Genomic DNA, 20,528 nt, shown 5'->3' with positions numbered 1-20,528 from the left:
AAGTCCTACAATAGTCTTATGATGTCTCAGAGAATCCAATGATTCCTGAGGGCTTTCAAGTCCTGCAATAGTCTTATCATGTCTCAGAGAATCCAATGATTCCTGAGGGTTTTCAAGTCCTATAACGGTCTTATCACATCTCAGAGAATCCAATGATTTCTGAGGATTTTCAAATCCAACACTTGGGCATCTGAGAAGTATTCAAGTATATGGAAAACCCCTGGTTATCTGAGTTCATAACCAAGGGGTCATTGGCTTGGGGCAAGTTTTGTGATTCAAGGATCATAAGCTCAAAGACTGAGCTGGAAGACATTTCAGAGGTGATGGAGTCCAACTCCTTCATTTTAAATACTGGACAAGCTGGTGAAAGTTGCTGCCACAGTCATACAAGTACAAAATGGCAAGACAGCTTTTGGGCCCAGTTCCTCTGATTCCAAATCTCTCATTTTTGCACTATATTTTCTATCCCGTTTCTCTGTTATCAGTCTCCAGGGCCTGAGACAGGATGGACTGTAGGCAAAAGGTCTGGAGATGGGTGGTGGGATGTTGTAAATGGGCCAGTTTGACTGAAACATGGAGGGGATAGAAGGAAATAATATTTAACATCTGGAAAACTTGGCGGAGCCAGCTTGGGGAGGATTTTAAATGCTGGGCTAAGGCATTTTTATTTTATGCTAAAGGGCACAGGGACAGCCTTCTCCCATTCCTAATCAGGCTATTCTATCAACCAATAAGAAAGCTTTTATTGGGGGTCTAAGTGCCCCGTGCCGAGGAAGCCACTGAGGCCATGAAAAAAAAGACCAAACAGACCCTGATCCTGAAAAGTGTGGGAGAGAACACGAGCCCTGTGCAGAGGAACGCATCCAGAACAAATACAAAGGAAGATCAATGCAATAAGGTACAAGATAGTAAGGGAGAAAGGGGCCAGTGGCTGGGGGGACCAGGAAAGGCATCTCATTGAAGGTGGGGCTAAAAGTGATTTTTTTTTGCTAAGGCATTGGAGTTAAGTGACTTACCCAGGGTCATACAACTAGGAAATGTTAAGTGTCTGAGGGTGGATTTGAACTCGGATCCTCCTGACTTCAGGGCTGGTGCTCTACCCACTGCACCAACTAGCTGCCCCTCACATCAATTCTTTAAAAAGTGAGAGATTGTGTGAAGAAGAAGTAACAAGGGTAACAAGGCACTGGGGAGGGATGGTGCGAGGAACAGAACAGGCAGAGCACCGTGGGGGAGAGCCAGAGAGAAGGCCATTTGGCTGGATTGGAGCGTGGGGAAGAAGGGCAGTGTCCACTGGGCTGGAAAGATAGACTGGGGCCCGATGGGGCAGAGCTTTAAAAGCCAAGCAGACTTATAGATGATCTGAGAAAACACTGCCATTTATTGAATGGTTGAGTGATGGGATCCTTATCTGCATCTAAGGAAAATCACCGGGGCACTTCTGGGCCAAAGACTGAAGTGGGAGGGGATGGTGCTGGGAGACTCATCAGGAGATGTTGAAATAGTCCGGGTCATGCTCATGTGAGGGGAGAGATGGGATCAAATTTGGGAAATGTCGGGGGGGTATAGAAATAACAAGCCTGGGCTCCCGAGTGACTATTAAGTGTCTACCATTTGGCAGGCACTGGGGGAGAAGAAGACATAGAAGTTACTGTTCTATAGAGTAGAAAGATGGAGAATTCTTGATAGAATTGGGCAGATACAGCAAGAAATCAAGTTCAGGGCCCATTACTCCGAGGAAGAACATGGGGCCTGAGCCTGGAGACTGCCAGGGGGGCAAGAAGCAGGAAACAGGAGAAGCCTTTGGTCTCCTCGCTACCAAGAAAGGGAAGCTGATGGATGTTCAGGAGTAGCCAGGAGAGCTCTGGGCTCGGAGCCAAAAAAGGACGGGATCAAAAAACTGAAACCTGGCATGGAAGAATTTAGAGCAAGAAGAGAACATGGTCAGGCAGAGGCCTGAGGGAGATCGTCTTGCCAGCACTGAGGAGGAGCAGAGGGTCTGGAAGTAAGGGAACAATTGGGAAGCTAGCTGGATCAAACCAGTGAGAGTGGTGAGCAGGGGCAGGGACCCTGTGCCCTGAGAGAAAAGCAGTGACTGTGCTTAGAGAGGGCAGCGGCCCTATGCCCATACTGAAGGGCAGGGACCCTGTGTCCAGAGAGGACAGCAACCCTGTGCCCCCAGAGAGAAGGGCAGGGACCTTGTGCCCAGAGAGAAGGGCAGGGACCCTGTGCCCAGAGAGGACAGCGACCCTGTGCCCAGAGAGGACAGTGACCCTGTGCCCCCAGAGTGAAGAGCAGGAACCCTGTGCCCCCAGAGAGAAGAGCAGGGACCCTGTGCCCTGAGAGAAAAGCAGTGACCCTGTACTTAGAGAGGGCAGTGACCCTATGCCCAGAGAGAAGGGCAGGGACCCTGTGCCTAGAGAGGAGGGGATCGACCCTGTGCCCAAGAGAAGGGCAGAAGGGCAACTGTTGAGGGTGAGGGTTCAACAAATACTGGCTGGCATCTATCCAGAGCTGTGCTTAAATCTGCAGGGCTCATTGTCAATGCAGAACTGACAAGAAGGGCAGTGATTGGACGAGGGACCCGGGGGCAGAATGGAAAATGCTTGCCAAGGGAGGGACTGAAGGGATGATGGTTGTGTCCTCTACAGAAATAGCCAAGTTGGGTGGAAGAGTGGGCTTGGGGGGGGATGTTTGCTTGGCTTCTGGTAACTTGCTCAGAGCTCAGGGAAGCAGAGTTGAGTCAGATGCTTCTGGGGTAAAACCAGCAAGGTTTTGGCAGTCCTCTCCCACCCCCCAAAACAAACACCAGCAGATGCCCCATTCCGCTGACCTCCAAGGCCACGTATCAGGTGCTGCAGCTGCTGTGGGGTCCCACAGGGTTTCCCGTCTTGAAATCCATTGTGCACATTTGAGTATCACCATCAAGCAGGAGCACTAAATAGGGATGGAACAAGAGTGGGCCCTTGGCAAACCCTTAAGCATTTCCCTGGATTCTGAGTAAGAAGAGGGAAAATAAAAGAGGGAGGAGGGGACTTGGGGCAAGGGCTCCATCACCAGCTGCAGACTCAGCTTTCTGGGCCCAGATTTCACTGGGATCTTGCTCTGGTGACCCTGGTGCTTCCGGACAGACGACATCTCTCTGGGGTCTGTACAAAGATGAGCGCTATTTAAACCACAAGGTCCAAGGTAGAGTTCCCCGGGAGCAGCTGCAGCGCCTCCGAGAATACTCCAGGCCGTTCCAATTCTCCTTCCCAGAGTGGATTCCGCAAGCCCACATTCCCATTTGTCACAGGGATCCTTCCCACACAATCATTACAGAATCACAGGATTTCCAAGCAAGAAGAGACTCGAGAGACAAACCAGTCTATATGTGAGCCTTCCCTCCCTGAGCAGGAATCCCGAAGGAGCGATCCAGGAGAACAGGCGCTCCCTCACTGGTAGGCCCTGCCCTTGAGGTTGGTCACTGACCATTGACATTTTGTGTACACCGGGGAGTTTGAGTATTGTCTCCCTCGTTAGATGGGAGCCCACTGAGGGCCTGGAACACAGAACGCTTGACCAACCTGGGGCCTGGGACACAGAACGCTTGCCCAACCTGGGGCCTGGGACACAGAACGCTTGCCCAACCTGGGGCCTGGGACACAGAACGCTTGACCAACCTGGGGCCTGGGACACAATGCTTGACCAACCTGGGGCCTGGAACACAATGCTTGCCCAACCTGGGGCCTGGAACACAGAACGCTTGACCAACCTGGGGCCTGGAACACAATGCTTGACCAACCTGGGGCCTGGAACACAATGCTTGCCCAACCTGGGGCCTGGAACACAGAACGCTTGACCAACCTCTCAAGGCAACCTTTTCTACCATGATCACTAGGACATTTTCCTGGTCTTTCACCCCTCCCCAGCTCATTTCCCATCCCCATCCCCCCTTGTTCCTCCCCTCTGGGCCAAGCTTTCCCAGAAGGCTCCTCAAAAACTTCAGGTCAGCTTCAGGTCCTTACCTTAAGGCAATTCAATTATAGACTTGTTTTCATATGTCCCATGTCCAGCCCCATAGAATGGAAACTCCTTAAGGCCAAGGATGATTTCATTTAGGTCTCTTTACCCCAGTGCCTCCCCGGAGGTTAGTAAACACATCAATTGGCTACTTTGGGCTGCTATTTATCGACATCCTCACTTCATTGGCTTAGAAGTGAGCCATCCAGCTGATTCACAGATCCGATGATTGTGGACACACTTTCTGTGTTTGTATTAATGACCGGCTGTGAATTTTTAAGGTATAAAAGTCTCAGAAAACGTCTTTCTATCGATTTGTTACAGAGCAACAAACCTTGTACCCTGGACTTGTCATAAAAATGTTATAGTGGGTGTGATGGAAAGAAATGCATTGGATAAATCACAGTTGAGCAATTTCTTCCCAACATCTTGGCTACTAATTAACCAGGGTCTGGTTATATATTAACAGAAGCCCCTGGGCCCTTCAGAGTGGATTCATGTCATCCACAACCTGCTCTTTGGGGAGCCAGCCAGGCCCACCTTTAGACTTGTAGCTTCCTGCTGAGCTGAGAACAAAGAGCCGGCTCCGGCTCTTACCCTCTGACTGACCAGCTGCGGGCCCTCAGGTGAATAAAGCAGCCCCTCTTAGGTTCAACTTTAGCTCCACGTTCTCCTACTCTCACCTGTGCCTAAAGAGAGGAAAGTCTCTCCTGAGACATTAGCATTCAGAATTGGCCACTTCAAGCAACCTCCTTAGTCCATTTTCTCATCTATCAAACAATAGTTCCCGCTTCACTTTCACATCATCATTGTCTCTGTAAGGGGCAGCCACTGGTTCGAACCTTAGGGCATCCACACCCACGGCCCACAGGTATCTGTAACAAAGGCCACCCACCTCTAGGCCCAAGATGCACAAAGGAAGACTTGTGCCTTGGGGCTCTACCTCCCCAAGGAGCATTTTCTTCCGTCTCACAATCCCAGCCACCCACTCCCTAGTTTGGGATCAGTATTAGAGCTGGAAGGATCCCCACAGATCTTATCTCTTCACTTTTCACATGGTGAAAGGAAGCCCCAGGGGGTTAGGACACGGGCTGGGGGGGGGGGGTTACAGCTCAATTTGAACCCAGGTCCTCAGGCTTTAGAGCTGGGACTCTTCCCATTGCACCACATTGCCTCCTAGACTTCATGCCCTGTAGGAAGACAAGATGGTGTTTCTTGATCCTCACCACCTTTCTCAGTCCATTCTTCTGCCGCCTTCCTCAGGACCCTCTGCTTTCTTCTTCTGAGTTTTGCTCTATCCATTTATTTCTATAATTGATATATATGTGTATAGATAGATATAGACAGATAGATATATAGATATATGTGTATATATATATATATATATTTATATTTATATGTATTTGTAGATATTTATATTTCTATGTATTTATAAATATTTATATTTATATGTATTTATAGATATAGATATTTATATTTCTATGTATTTATAGATATATATTTATATTTACATGTATTTATAGACATATATATTCATATGTATTATAGATATTTATATTTATATGTATTTATAGATATATATTTATATGTATTTATATAAATATATATGTTTATATTTCTATGTATTTATAGATATATATTTATATTTATATGTATTTATAGATATATATTTATATGTGTATGTATTTATAGATATATATATTTATATTTATATGTATTTATAGATATATATATTTATAGATATTTATATTTATATGTATTTATAGATATATATTTATATGTGTATGTATTTATAGATATATATATTTATATGTATATGTATTTATAGATATATATATTTATATTTATATGTATTTATAGATATATGTTTATATTTCTATGTATTTATAGATATATATTTATATGTATTTATAGATATATATTTATATTTCTATGTATTTATAGATATATATTTATATGTATTTATAGATATATTATATATTACATAAATATATATTTGATTATTTATTTCTATTATTTCTATATTTATTTAGATCCACTGATTTCTATGGGCCCCAGATCAAATTATCTTTATTGTTTTCTGATTGGATTCAGTAACCGGCTCACCATTTTCCTTGCCATTCAGGACTTTAATATAAATATTGTCTCTTGTCACATCCTCCATCCATCCTCCTCCTAAATTTACATGACCTCTTCCAAACCCGGGGTGTTCGTATATTTGACTTCAGCACAGCCCCCCACTGTGCTCCCCCCAGGAGCCAGCCCTCCGAAGCCAGCTTGCTGTCCTTCCTTTGTCCTCTGACTCCTTCCTTCCATACTTATTTGTCATTTCCACTGTAACCCGTACTCTCCCACCAAGCAGGCCACTTCAACCTGTGGGTCTCAGTTTCCTTCTCTGTAAAATGATCTGGAGGAGGTAATGGCAAATCAAGGGAAGCAGCAGGAGACAATGAGAGAGCATTGTAGGTAGAAAGAACAGCCAATAATCAGGGAAGTGTTGCATGGAAGCAGCAGCAGGGAAGCCGCCTCGCTGAATCATGGGTCAGATAAGGGGGTCAAATCTCAGAGGATGGGGAAGGTGTGAAGGGGCCCAGAGGCTCCTGGAGGGGCAGCTTCCCTGCGGTCATTTCTATCAACCAAACTCTATTTCCATCTGCCTCTGAACCGTTTAGCACGAGCTGCTGCCTCTTGATTTTTCAATCTAATAATGAGGAGGAGGAAGAGGAGAACTGATATTTACACGACACTTTGAAGTCTGCAGAAACTTTTCCAAATACTTTATTTAACTCTCACAGCAGCCCCACGAGCTAGGTGCTGCTGTTACCCTCCTGTTTACAGATGGGGACATTGAGGCTAGGTTTAGATGATGAAGAGACTTTTCCAGGGCCAGATGACTGATATCTGAACCATGATTGGCCAAAGCCAGTTCTTTCTGATTCTGAGTCTTCTTCATCACCAGTGACAAACTTTTGTTTATAAAGGGTGGGTTGGTAGTCATTTGGGGCAAGCCTGGCACTTAGGATGACCGGCCCAGCTGGGCAAGGCTTGGAGCAGGTGCAGGGTGGTGAAGAAAGAAGGACAACGCTTACAGATGTGTCAGGTGAGGGGAGAAAATGGGGCTTCTTTCTCCCGTGTGATCTGGGGCATGTGTAACTCCCTGCAGTTAGCTGCAGCTTCTTTCCTCGTTTTTACATAAGAGCATTTTCTTCCAGACAGACCTAGACGTCTGTGATGTGCCGGCTCCCCAGTGGCAGCCTCCTGAGCCCACTTCCCTGTGCCAGGTGGAAGCCAAAGGGAAGACGGGGCAGCTCCCTCGGGGCACCCTGGGGCCGTCCCAGAACTCCCCTCTCAACATGAGGCTCAGCTGGACCAAGCTCCCAGGGGTGCGGGGGAGCTCACAAGCCGCCCAGCCTGAGATGGGCTCCCCCACCGCTGCATTTCCAAAGGCACCTGCCCTGAACAAGGAAGGCCGGGCCTGGTGGCTCTCTGCACTGGCTCCAGGATGGCTGCAGTCCCGGCTCCCTTTTCCCTCTAAGGGGGATCCTGATGGGCTGCGAAAGGAATGGGGGGAGGGGTAAAGAGGAAGGTGATCAAGAAGCCAACAGGTCACAGGAAACAGCAGAGGGAACTGAGACTGCTTAACCTGCAACAAGAGAGACATTTAAATCTCCCACAATCCCCCTCCCTCCAGGCTCATTTCAGCTCTTTGCTCTGCATGCTTCCTCCATTCCAATTAACCTTTGGGTGACATGTTGTCGGGGACGTTACATCTTCCTCAGCCTCTGCCCGAGGGATTTTCCATGCTTGGAATGGCCTCCCTTCCCAATGTCCCCCTCTTTCAATCCCTGGCTTCCTTGGAAGCAGGGCCCAGCATCTGGCTCTTCAAGAGAACTCTCCCATCCTCCTCTGAGTCCTGCTCCCACCCCGTATTCTTGGGGTCTCTCAGGTGACATCCTTTGTTTGCTTACACACATCCTTGGCCAACTAATCCCTGACATAACATAGGCTGCATTTTTGTCCTTTTTGTCCTAGTGTTTAGCACAGTACTTAACACAGTATGTTATACAGTAGGTGCTCAATAAATGCTTATTGAATTCACTTGGATTGGACCTGATTGAATTGAAATATCGAGGGTCAGCTCATTGAAGAGAGATGAGATTTATTTCTGAAGCTTCAGAATAGAGAATAAGGGCAATGAATGGGATGGAATCACAGGCCCAAGCTCAGCTTGATCTGAAGAAGGTTCTAATTCCAGCTGTCCACAGGGACAGCGATGCCTCCTGTGGTAGTGAGCTGTCTGCTACTGGGATAATATTCAAAAAGAGGCTAGACAATTGTGTGGGAAGAGATCCCTACCCTGGGGGAAGGTGGAAGCGCTTCCCTTCTAAGGTCCTTTCCACTGGCTCCCAGCTGTGCCTTCCCTCCATTAGGGAGAGGACAAAGGCCTGGCCACCAGAGAACAAGCATCAGTCATTTTCCAGGGTAGTCTGAAGCGCTTCAGGAAGAGTTGAACTTCCGGGTCATTTCTGAAGGGGTCGGACCCTGGAGCCTCTAAAGTCATTAACTCTAAAATGGGCTTTCTAGGACCTGGAGCATCTTTCTTACCAGGTGGATGGCACTAAAGGATAACATAAGCATTATTCTGACCTGGTTGCATGGGTCAAGCCTTCAATATATGGGATTCTCTGGGGCCTAGTGGGAGGGGACCCGTTACCAAGCCAGGAGTGTTACTTCCCCACGAGGGTCAGAGAAAAGCAACAAGGATGAGGGAGGAGCAGCTGCTCCCATTTCCTTTGTGCTATGCCCTCTGTCCCATGCACTGTGGGGCGTGAAGGTGGCCAGCGAACAGTGGGGTCAGAGTCTGGCTGCAGACCCTTGGCCGGCTGATTCTGCATGGAGCTGTTGGCCTGGGTCCCATCCACTTCTGACACTGACCCCCTGTGGGACCCAGAGCACATCTCCGACCTCTCTTTCCTTCTCTGTGGGATCAGATGCCGCAGGTGTCCCTCCCAGCTCAAGATCTAGGGCCTGCGTTGCAAGTCATTGGCTACCATGTGTTCACAGAGAAGTCTAATTTAGGATAGGATAGAGATGAAGAATGGGGGTGGGGGAGGGACTAAAAGAGGGAGAGGAAGCTTTTGGCTGAGGGGATTGACTGGAGACTCTATTGATGTTAAACCAGGCCTGTCATAGAACTGGTTTAGAAACCTCCCAGAGGAGAACCTTCTCTCTACCAATGGAGGTCAGCGACCTCTGCAAATTTAGTCTCTTTTTAGAGAGTTGCTTGGAGCCATGGAAGGTTAATCTCCTTGTCCAGAGTCACACAACCAAAATATGTTCAGAGCAGCCTGGGAAGCCAGTGTTCTTGAGTTTGAGGCCGGCTTTCTGTCTTCCCAACTTCTCCTCAGTTCCTCCATTCTCATCAATCACCCACGTGTGTCCAGAGATGGCAAAACCTGCTTCTTGGCCCAGCCAGGTAGGGTATTCAGTGTTTAAGCAAGTGGAACCCCAAATCCTTCTGCATCAAGTGATGGCAAACTACCAGAAGGAGCAGGAAGTGAATCATTAAACATCAAAGCTAAATCATTCACTCCTCACTACATCAGAATGACCAGACTTTCTACACACGCATGAATGGGGCCAGAACCACCATGGGGAAAGTAGCAGAAAACCAGGAAACCTGCAGGCAATGAGAGTGCAGGTAACCATGGCAACAGCCATCCCCTTGGGTCTCTGGGTTAAAGAGATGCTTTTGGTTGTTGGGTTTTTGTTTTGCTTTGTTTTTACATTGAGACCAAAAAAAAATAAGGTTAAGTGCCACAATCTTTGCCTTCTCTGCCAGTTAAGAAAGTCCAACAATTAGAGTGGATAGAAACTGCTCCTCGAGTCAGGAAAATTCAGGGTCAAATTTTGCCTTCAACATTCATTCCTTATGTGATTTCTGACAACAGTTACTATCTCAGAGCCTCAGTTTCCTCATCTGTACTCTGCCAGTTAAAAAAGTCCAACAATTAGAGTGGATAGAAGCTGCTCCTTGAGTCAGGAAAATTCAGGGTCAAATTTTGCCTTCGACATTCATTCCTTATGTGATTTCTGACAACAGTTACTATCTCAGAGCCTCAGTTTCCTCATCTGTACTCTGCCAGTTAAGAAAGTCCAACAATTAGAATGGATAGAAACTGCTCCTCGAGTCAGGAAAATTCAGGGTCAAATTTTGCCTTCGACATTCATTCCTTATGTGATTTCTGACAACAGTTACTATCTCAGAGCCTCAGTTTCCTCATCTGTACTCTGCCAGTTAAAAAAGTCCAACAATTAGAGTGGATAGAAGCTGCTCCTCGAGTCAGGAAAATTCAGGGTCAAATTTTGCCTTCAACACTCATTCTTTGTGTGATTTCAGACATCAGGGCTGGAAAAGGCAAATGAAATCATGTTGAGCTTCAGGGTTGGGAGGATAAACTATCTGTAAAGAGTTTGGCAAGTTTTAAAATTCTATATAAACACTAGTTGTTACTCCTCTTATTATTCAGTAAATAGTTATTACTGCATTGACTTTCTTGGTTCCATTGGATGATGTTGGGACTTGGGCTGACCAAGGTGGAAATATTGTAGGTGCAAACAGTAGGCGTAGAACTTCTGGTGATAACCTTGGACATTTCTCCTGGACCCCAGTTTCCTCATCAATAAAAATTAGCAGCACCTACTGTGACCCCAAAATGTCTTTCTTATTCATTTCTCTTCTAGTCAAATAAATCGATGTCGTAGTTAGAACAATGTTGGAGGGTCCTAGGGCAGGAAGCTCCAAGTCTCACATGGGTATGTTGAAAGGTACAACTCAAGGCCCTGGAGATGTTTAGACTCAACATCTCAAGGGTCTTATCAAACTCAGAGAGTTTGGGGGATGAGAAGGGGGAGATGTGGGGGAAGAGGGTGGTCTGGCTAGTCAGTACTTAAAGGAACAAGAGGAAGGAGCTTTGTTCTGTTTGGACTGAAAGAGCAAAGCTAAGGACACTGGGAAGAAGCACAAATTTTTTGGCAGATTTCCTTCAAAAAGCAACTGCCTTCTCCCAATGAGGAGGCAGCAGGGTTCCCTCCTCCCAGCTCAGGTGGGCACCCTTTCCACAGCTTAGATCGGAGCTCTGTAATCTGCCCAGGATCCCCCAGTCAGTGTGCGTCAGGGGTGGGGCTTGAACGCAGTGAGGTGATCTTCCATGCTGCTGCTCCATAACAAACCAGCAGCACCTCTTATGTTCCTCCTCTGAGCTGGGGGCAGCAGACTGGCCCCATCATGCACAGAATGCCTAGCCTGAGTCAGGAAGACTGAAATCCAGCCTTAACACTGACTAACTGTGTGACCCTGGACAAGTCCCTTCACCCTATTTCCCTCAGTTTCCTCATCTGTAAAATGAGCCAGAAAAGGAAATGGTCTTTCTATTGTCTTTTCCAGGAAAACCCTAACTGGGATCATGAAGTATCAGATGTGACTGAAAAATAACTGAAATGCTCTGTGTTATCAATAAAAAAGCAAAAAGCAAAACCAAAAGAGTCGCCTTTAAAGAGTGTTTCTTCTCAAGGAGTGGGGACGGAAGTCAATCTGAACATCAGTGGGCACATGCGAGACATGTAAAGAGTGAACAGAAGATAACCTGGGCGGGGGGGGGGGTATCAACAGATGGCTGGAGGGATTCTGCCTCCTGGGAAGCCAAGAAAGAGGTGGAGGTGGAAGAGACGGCATTACAGGCAGAGGGGACGGTCATAGCAAAGGCATGGAGGTTGGAGATGGATGATCCAGTGGATCTCAGAGGCAGGAAGACCTGGATTCATATATTTTCTCACACACTTAGCAGTGGTGTGAATCCAGATGGGTAATTTAACTCCTTCACTGTTTCCTCATCTGTAAAATGTTCCTGATGCATGGGGCACCTGGGTTGTTGTGAGACCCGAATGACCAAAAGACCGGAGAGCTTGCTGCCCAGCCTGGCGCGCCCCGTCTGGGCCACTTTTCCCCTGCTGAGCTTGACCTGGATTTCTGCAGATGGAATTCTTGCCTGAGCACCAGGACACTCTCTAGGTCACAAGCATTTTCCCAAGCAAAGAGTTATGAGTCTCCCCAACACCTGAGCCCCAGATCTGGCTTCTTGGGCAGGTCCATCACGCCCAAGCAGAATCCACCATGATGGACCCCAATTTTAGGGCTGCTTATGGGATCCGCCATCTAGGATAGGAAGCGGCTTGTCAAGCCATCTGATCCAGCTTCTTTATTTTACAGAGGGGATCCTTGAGGCACAGGAGGCAAAGGCACACTCTCTAGGGAATAATTAATGGATTGCATGCTTAACACAGTGTCTGGAACACGGTAAGCACTCAATAAATGTTCGACTGATTCTACCCACTGCCCCACACTCTCTCTAAAGTTATTCACAACTGGATGCAGCGATCAGTACATTTTGACTGAATCTTGCCCTCTGTGTCTCTGTCTCTTTCACACACACCCACACACACCCACACACACACACACACACACGCGCGCACACACACCCCATCGGTGTCCGTGGTGATATAGCTCTGAGTCCACGTGTCGGCTCATGAATTTTTCATAGTCTATTTTTCCTGCCTCCAAAGCCCCTCGAGAGCTGAATCCATTTTCCCTGCAGGGTGGGTAAGCTTCCTGGCTCACTGATGGTGTTGGATAAATGTCAAACAAACACACTGAGCTGGGCTGGAGGTGAATCGGAGTCTTGGGATATAATGAGTCTTTCAATTCAATCGTCTGCTTCTCAGATTAGAGTCGCTGAAGGATAATTGCCTGGCCCCCCAATGACACACGGTCCCGCTAACTGTGACCGGACCTAAGCTTTGTAGCTCTCGGAAAATGCAGCGAACTCATTTCCCAGTGTCTTAATGGGCTACATGCTAATGGCTGCTCTGGATAAGACATCGCCTCCCTTGGAGGTGATAGGTAAGGAATCGGGGGAAGGTGATCATGGGCATGAAATGCATTAGCTCTCACGAGGAAGTGGGCCCCGTGGGAGCAGGGAATGATGGGTTTCAATGCCTCATTTCATTCACTTCTGAATGGAACATGATGCTCTCGGTGCCGAGAGATGTGCAAACATGCTTTTTATTGCCCTCTAGTAAAAGTGAGCCTGCTGAAGGCCCTCCCCTCCCTCCTGTGAGAATTACTGATGGTGCCATAGTGGGTACCTAGCTCCCCAAGGAGAAGCTGCCTCCTCCTCTCCCTTCCTTTCCCTTGGGTGCACTGGACACTTGAATACAGAAATCACCTTCAGGAGAACAAGATGCATGACCGGGCAGTGGTTTCTCTGCAAGAGATCTAGGGGCTTTAGTGGACAATAATCCCACAAACCTTTTGGCAGCCTCTATTCGTTAATTAAGGTATTCCTTTGTGGATAAAAGTAGTAATAACAAACATGACAGTAATAATTGCACCTGCATTTATATTGGTATTTAAGGTTTACAAAACACTTCACAAATATGATCTCATTTTATTCACACAACAAGCAGGAGAGGTTCTTTTTATTAGCCCCATTTTAGAGATGAGACAGGCAGGGTTCAAGTGATAGCCCTCAGGGTTTTACCCCGGTAAGCATCCAAAGCCAACTTTGAACTCCAATTTCTGTAGCTTTTTCTATTGGATTGACAATAGTGTAATAAAATAGCTAATAAAACTAAAGTCATCTTGGGCAGCTTTAATAGAGTCATGATCTTTCCTCCATTGATAAACAGTCAAAAGATATGAACAAGCAATTTTCAGATGAAGAAATTAAAGCCTTTCTAATCATATGAAAAATGCTCCAGATAATTATTGATTAGAGAAATGCTAAGCAAGACAACTCTGAGATATCACTCCACACCTGTCAGATTGGTTAAGATGACAGGAAAAGATAATGATAAGTGTCAGAGGGGATGTGGGAAAAGTGGGACACTGATGCATTGTTGGTGGATTGGTGAATTGATCCGACCATTCTGGAGAGCAATCTGGAACTGTGCACACCCTTTGATCCAGCAGTGTCTCTACTGGGTCTATGTTCCACTTAGGTCATAAAAGAGGGAAAAGGATCCACAAGTGCAAAGGTGTTTGTAGCAGCCCTTTTTATAGTGGCGAGGAACTGGACATTGAATGAATGCCTGCCAGTTGGGGAATGGCGTTCATATGGTATATGAAGGTGATGAAATATTAATGTTCTGGAAGAAGTGATGAGAAGGTTGATTTTGGAAAAGCCTGAAAAGACTTACAGGAATTGGTACTGAGCAAAATGAAGAGAACATTGTGCACAGTAAGAACAAGATTACTGATGATCCACTTGCTCTCCATCGACCTGCCTGGCTTAATTCTCTCTGCACGCTTAGGAATCAGGACCAGGACTCACCTTGTTGTTCCCCATTTCCCAAGATGGACATTTTCTGGGACTCTCATTCTCCTGCCCATGTACATATGGGGAGATGCCCTCGTTTCCAGTGGCTATCGTCAGGCCTCTTCATCCTTGGGGAGCAGGGGATCTTAGAGCCAGACCTCAGAGGGATCTCAGAGCAATGTCCAATCTACAGTTTTACAGGTGAAGAGACTAAGGCCAGACTGGGACGTGAGCTGCTCCACATCCCAAAGGCAGCACGCCTCAGAGTCGGCATTGGAACCCGGGTCCTCCGAGCCTGGAGCCCATGCCCTCACCACAGAACTGTGGGCTGTGCTCAACAGACACACGGTGCTGTCCCTTCTGTAGGCCGTGGCACCTTGAGGAAGGCCAGTGAGCATTTCAGTCTTCAAGCGCTGGAAGGGCTTAAAGTGTCAGAGCCTGACCTCTCTCCAGTGTCCTGTCCCATTCCAGGGAGGGTCCTGGCTTTCCACAAGTCTCCTTGGAGGCTCATGTTCGTACACCCCCAGCCAAAATTCCTGAAACCAGTGATGGAGGAGAAGGTCATTTCATTTAGGCCCCAGCAGTCCATGCAGGGGCTCAACTTTCCTTGTCATTCGGGAGCAACAGCAGAAAGTCCCGCTGATATGAAAGTCCAACAGAGTCTCATTTTTGAACCCCTTTGGGGGAATTCCTGTGAAACCTGCAGCCCTGACTCATTGCCTGAATAAATGACTTGATCTATTGGGGAGGGGCCAGATGGAGGTTGCATGTATCTGAGTGACTGCTTGTCTGTTCTTGGTATACCCCCTTCCTAAGAGTCCTGGGGCCCAGAGCTTGGGCAAAATAAGCACAAGTCAAGAGATCTTAGTGCGTCCCAAGGCTTTCTGGGAAACCTGATGCTCTATGCACCACTGTAGGCTGGATGACCAGCATGGCTGCATCCCTGTCTGGCTGCATCCCTCTACAAACATTCGCAGGTTCTGCAAGGTTCCAGATAGCGCCCAGTCTGTCTTTTACAGGGAAAGTCCATTCTTCCTCCTTGAATCCCCCCCAGATGTGCCCAGGCCAGCATGCTGTCAGTGGGAAAGTGGGGCAGCCGCCTACCCCGGGCTGTGATGGACGGACTCAGTCTAACCCTGACTCGCTAATCCCCAACTCTGCAATTCTGTCTGGTTTTTGTGTTTGCTAGTTACATCACTGAGGGAAATCTCAGCCTCTATTGCAAGTGATGAAGGGGCAAAGCTGAGGTCTGGATCGGGAGGTGGAGGGGCTAATTGGAGTATCCAAAAACCAGCTGAAGCCGTAGCAGTTTTAGGAAGACGTGCTCCATTGGAATCATCCAATCTCACCTACACAAGGAATACATTTTTTTAAAGCAGACTATCCCTTGTTCTAGGGGAGATTGCATTCTAATAAATGAGAATAGAATAAAAGGAAGGGGTCCATAGCTTAGAGCATCCTCTGCTGAACACCTCACATCACACTCACGTTCATGTTTCCATTGGAGTGAGGAAGATAAAACCTGAGATGAAGGGGTTGAGTTGGGATGGTCTGCTCCAGTACTGGCCCCCTCTGTGGCCCAGCTATTTCTTGTCAAGTTCCCAAGGAGTGAGAATTTTTTTAAGGTAAAATCACATGATCAACTGTGATGGACGTGGCTCTTTTCAACAATGAGGTGATTCAGGACAGTTCCAATAGACTTGTATACCCAGAAAGAAAGGGATTGAATATGGATCACAACATGGTATTTTCACCTTTTTTTGCTATTATTTGCTTGTTTTTCGGTTTTTTTCTCATTTTTTCCCTTTTTGATCTATAATATCCTTTTTGATTATAATAATGATAAATATAATATAATAATGGTATTTTTACCTTTTTGTTATTATTTGCTTGTTTTTTGTTTTTCCCTCATTTTTTTCCTTTTTGATCTGATTATAATAATGATAAATATAATATATTAATGGTATTTTTACCTTTTTGTTATTATTTGCTTGCTTTTTGTTTTTTTTTCTCATTTTTTCCTATTTGATCTGATTATAATAATGATAAATATAATATAATAATGGTATTTTTACCTTTTTGTTATTATTTGCTTGCTTTTTGTTTTTTTTTTCTCATTTTTTCCTTTTTGATCTGATTATAATAATGATAAATATAATATATTAATGGTATTTTTACCTTTTTGTTATTATTTGCTTGCTTTTAGTTTTTTTGTTTTTTTTTCTCATTTTTTCCTTTTTGATCTGATTATAATAATGATAAATATAATATATTAATGGTATTTTTACCTTTTTGTTATTATTTGCTTGTTTTTTGTTTTTTTCTCATTTTTTCCTTTTTGATCTGATTATAATAATGATAAATATAATATATTAATGGTATTTTTACCTTTTGTTATTATTTGCTTGCTTTTTGTTTTTTTTTCTCATTTTTTCCTTTTTAATCTGATTATAATAATGATAAATATAATATATTAATGGTATTTTTACCTTTTTGTTATTATTTGCTTGCTTTTTGTTTTTTTTGTTTTTTTTCTCATTTTTTCCTTTTTGATCTGATTATAATAATGATAAATATAATATATTAATGGTATTTTTACCTTTTTGTTATTATTTGCTTGCTTTTAGTTTTTTTGTTTTTTTTCTCATTTTTTCCTTTTTGATCTGATTATAATAATGATAAATATAATATATTAATGGTATTTTTACCTTTTTGTTATTATTTGCTTGCTTTTTGTTTTTTTTGTTTTTTTTTCTCATTTTTTCCTTTTTAATCTGATTATAATAATGATAAATATAATATATTAATGGTATTTTTACCTTTTTGTTATTATTTGCTTGTTTTTTGTTTTTTTCTCATTTTTTCCTTTTTGATCTGATTATAATAATGATAAATATAATATATTAATGGTATTTTTACCTTTTTGTTATTATTTGCTTGCTTTTTGTTTTTTTTGTTTTTTTTTCTCATTTTTTCCTTTTTAATCTGATTATAATAATGATAAATATAATATATTAATGGTATTTTTACCTTTTTGTTATTATTTGCTTGCTTTTTGTTTTTTTTGTTTTTTTTCTCATTTTTTCCTTTTTGATCTGATTATAATAATGATAAATATAATATATTAATGGTATTTTTACCTTTTTGTTATTATTTGCTTGCTTTTTTTCTCACTTTTTTCCTTTTTGATATGATTATAATAATGATAAATATAATATAATAATGGTATTTTAACCTTTTTGTTATTATTTGCTTGCTTTTTGTTTTTTGTTTTCTCATTTTTTTTCCTTCTTGATCTGATTTTTCTTGTACAGAATGATAAATGTAGAAAATGCATGTATTTTATTGTATTTTAAAATATATAAATAAATGTATTTTTAAAAGGTACAATCACAGAATCTAAAATCACAGAATCTCTGATTTAGAAGAAACTCCAGAGGTAATGAAATAAAGTTGTGCCCCTCAACCGATCCCTATTCTGACATTGTCAGCAAATGACCATTCTATCTTTGCAGGCAATGCCTAGTGAGAGTGACCCTGCACTTCGAGAGGCAATTTAGATTGTTAGAAAGCTTTTCCCTAATTCCCTCAATAGAGACTTTTGGCAACTTGACTCTGCCCTCTGGAACTAAACAGAACGGAACAGAGTGCTGGGCTCAAAGGCAAGAAGACCCGAGTTCAGATTAAGCTTCAGACATGTGATGTGTGTGTGAAACTGGCCGAGTCATCAATTTTAATTTAATTTAGTTTTTTCATTGGTAAACTAGGGATAATAATGGCATCAAGCTCCCAGGGTTGTTTTAAGGAACAAATGCGATATTAATTATAAAGCACTTAGCCCTAGGGGCTGCCCATTGTAAATAATATATAAATATAAGCTATTATTTTGCACACTTATTATCCATATATGACTGTAGATAAGTCACTTTCCCCCTAATGTGTACAATGAGGAGCCAATATGAACTATACACAAGAGGAGTACAGTGAAATCAATTGAAATAATGGATGTAAATGGGATGTTGGACTTTCCTGTTTGGTCTCTGTCCAGGGAAATTCCAATGAAGAAACTCCCTCTGACTGCGAATTGGCAGCCCCCTGTCCATCGGAGTCCTGGGAGCTCCTGGGGAGCCAGAGCTATCAAAGGGGGGTGTGCCCAGAGCCGCCCAGCCCTCCCGGCCCCTAACAGCCCATTCCTCCTGGGGCTCAAGAAATAAAGTAAAATAGGGCCCAATGGGCTGAAAGTGGTGAAGCTGCCAGAGACCTCGGTGTGAGCATCCACTGACATCTGCAGAGATTCTAAAGCACTCCCTGGCTGTTGGCGTGCTTTCACTCTTACACACACCCACCCACACACACACCCCACACACACACACACACACCCCACACACACTCACAGACACAGAGACAGACATATACACAGATTCAGGCACATACACAGACCCAGACACAGAGACACATACACACACATAGAGATTCAGACACACACAGACAGACATACAAACAGATTGATACACACACACTGGGACTTGACACACAAATAGGTAAACGCATAGAGACTCAGATACACACACACACACACAAACATACACCACACAACACACACACACTCACAGACACAGAGACAGACATATACACAGATTCAGGCACACACACAGACCCAGACACACAAATAGTTACACACACAGACCCAGACACAGAGACACATACACACACATAGAGATTCAGACACACACAGACAGACAAACAGATTGATACACACACACTGGGACTTGACACACAAATAGGTAAACACATAGAGACTCAGACACACACACACACACAGATTCACACACATACCCCCCCACACCCCTTTTCTTCTTCCATCCCTAAGTGCCTTCATTTCTCATGCAGAACCCAGAGGGGCTTAGAACCCCACAGTACAACCTGTGACATCTCTTGGAAAGCTCTCGCCACGCTGTCCCCCAAGGTGGCGGTTGTCCAGCTCGGCCCAGGCTGAAGCACCTCACCCCTTCCTGTCTCCATGCTCCTGGAGTCACGGATCATCCAGCTGCTGGGGCTCCATCCAAGCACACTGTCCCGGTCCCCTTCCCCAGAGCCCTGGGCTCTCTCTCATCCCTGCTGAGACCCAGACCCTCCCTCTCCGCCTCCTCTCCTGGCTTCTCCTTCCACACTGAGCTTCTCCTCCTCTTCTTCTCACTCCCTCCATAATGGCTTCACGCTCTAATTTCTGCCACCAGCTACAGCTTCTGGGAACAGGTCTCCTGCCCCTTGCTCAGCCTGGGGAGAACTTTTACTTTTTCCTGAGGGGTAATCATGGGGTAGAAGCAGCGCTCAGCTCTGCGGGCAAAGTAAGGCACCTTTACTGCCTGTGACCTTGGACCCCTTCCAGCCCAGAAACCTGAAGATCTCTCCCCTCTCTAGTGAATTATTTGCAAGAGAGTATAGACTCCAGGAGAGGAAGGATCATTTAATTGTTCTTATTGGCTTCCCTACCCTCGGCATGCAGTAGGCACTTCATAAATGCTCGTCAGTTGTTGAGCCAAAGTCTGCCACCTCAGAATTTGCTTACTTTTACTTCCTTTCACTTTAAAGCTAAAGAACGGGATCCCCAGAGATGGGAAATGGCAGAGCCACGGTCACCCAGGGACTGGGCAGCAGTGAGGAGCGGGGGCTGCGGGAATCTCTGTGCAGGAAAGCAGGAAGAGATGCGGGCGTGAATCAGTGGTACATGGGTCGGTGTCAGCGTCAAAAGGCCCCTGCAGATAAGAGAGCGAAGGGCCGTTCCCAACACCCGGGAAGAGAAAGGGGAGGACCAGTGCAGGCATCCTGGGAAGACAGCAGGGATCTCAGGAGGACAGCGGGGATGTCCCTGGCTGGGCCAGGCTTGGACTGGAGGCTCCCAAGTCTTCCAGGCGGGAGAGCAAGTCCGCTTCGTCTGAACCAGAGCTCCGGACTGGGGCCCCAAAACATGGGCCCAAGCACCCGGAGGGCTCTCTTGTGAGACAGCGTGGTCTCGGCTGCACTCGGACCAGGCCCTGGCTAGCTGGCACCCAGAGGCTTCGAGGCTGGCCGCCTGCCCAGCATCTGCCACACATGCTGACTACAGCGGGCCTGGGTCCAAATGTCCCCAGGCTGTGTGTCTCACTGAGG

This window comes from Sminthopsis crassicaudata, chromosome 4 (genome assembly GCF_048593235.1).
Source record: "Sminthopsis crassicaudata isolate SCR6 chromosome 4, ASM4859323v1, whole genome shotgun sequence".
Classification (NCBI taxonomy): Eukaryota; Metazoa; Chordata; class Mammalia; order Dasyuromorphia; family Dasyuridae; genus Sminthopsis; species Sminthopsis crassicaudata.
Note: the sequence above shows the minus strand (reverse complement) of the source record.